Raw genomic sequence first — 1343 nt, 5'->3', positions numbered from 1 at the left:
CCTGGCAGGGATTGCAGAGCCAGAAGGTCCCCCCTGAGCCTCCTTTTCTCCAGGCTGAGCCCCCCCAGCTCCCTCAGCTGCTCCTCATAGGGCTGGGGAGCAGTCCCTTTGCCAGCTCCATCCCCTTCTCTGGGCTGTTCAAGGTTAAATCTGGGTTTATTTACTGGGTTTGCAATTAACACTCCTGCACTATGAATTATTAATGCTTCCCAAACAACAGCAATCTATCCCTTCTCTGCTATGTTTTGGAGGGGAGGGGAGGGAGGGGAGGGGGAGAGGAGGAAGAGAGGAGGGAAGAGGAGGGGAGAGGGAGAGGAGGAGGAGGGGAGAGGAGAGGAGAGGAGACTTGTAGGTCATCCCCCTGGATACCCTCCAGATCTCCAACTGCTCCAGCCCCACGTGTGTCCTCCTTGCTTCTATTGCCACCTCCAGGCTCCTGTTACTCTCAGTCCTCCCCCCACTGCTCCCATCCTGCCTTTCCTTCCCTCTCCTCATCCCAACTATTCCCTCTTCAGTCCCTTTTGCAAGTGGCCCTGACTCTTTCCTGGCCCTCCTGGAGCCAGATGGGCCCAGCTGAGCTGGACCATCCCCAGCTCTGCTCTGGCCCTGCTCATGGAGCAGACATGGGATGGGTCCCTGCTTTGGTTGGGGTTTTCCTTATGCTGCAGGAGAGCTGACCTGGGCCCCCAGCAATGGCCATTCCAGGTGCAAAACACATTCCAGTGTTTTCCATCATCACTGGCAAATACAGATGCTGAGGAAGAAGCCTTGTTCCCTTTCTTCCCCAGCAAACTCCAGGACTGAAGTTTGGAAAACAAGAAGAGAGCAAGTTTTTCTCTGCACCCAGGAGAAATCCCTCAGGCCTTCATGCTCTGAGGCTCTATTAACTCTCCAAGAAATAAATGAATAGGAAATACGATACAGCATTTTCAGGGAGGTTCATTCATTTTTCTTTATTAATTTTTCTCTCAGCACAAAAAGAAAAAAAAAAAAAAAGCAACATATGGGGAATGAGCAGGAGCTGTTTCTCAATGCCACAGCCACCTGAAAAGGGTTTAGACCCAGAATGCCTTCAAAAAATTCATTCACATTTCCCAAATCACATTAGGCAGGTAGAGATTGTTCTCATTTTTACGAAGTTTTTTTTTTTTTTTTTTTTTTACCCTTCTAAGGTCTAATAAACCAGAATATGCCAAAAATGACAGGGGGCAAAATTGCCTTGAAGTCCCAGATGGCAACTGCTTGTAACTCACCTAAATGAAAAGTATTTATTTTGAAATGAAATGGAGTTTAATTTAGCAGAAAAGGTTATACCAAGACGTGTTTCGTGGGCACTGAAGCAG

This window comes from Empidonax traillii, unplaced genomic scaffold (assembly GCF_003031625.1).
Source record: "Empidonax traillii isolate 1590-97213 ecotype Southwest subspecies unplaced genomic scaffold, ASM303162v1 scaffold7084:size5375, whole genome shotgun sequence".
NCBI classification, from domain to species: Eukaryota; Metazoa; Chordata; class Aves; order Passeriformes; family Tyrannidae; genus Empidonax; species Empidonax traillii.
The sequence above is the reverse complement of the archived record's forward strand: the minus strand, read 5'-3'. Positions refer to the sequence as shown.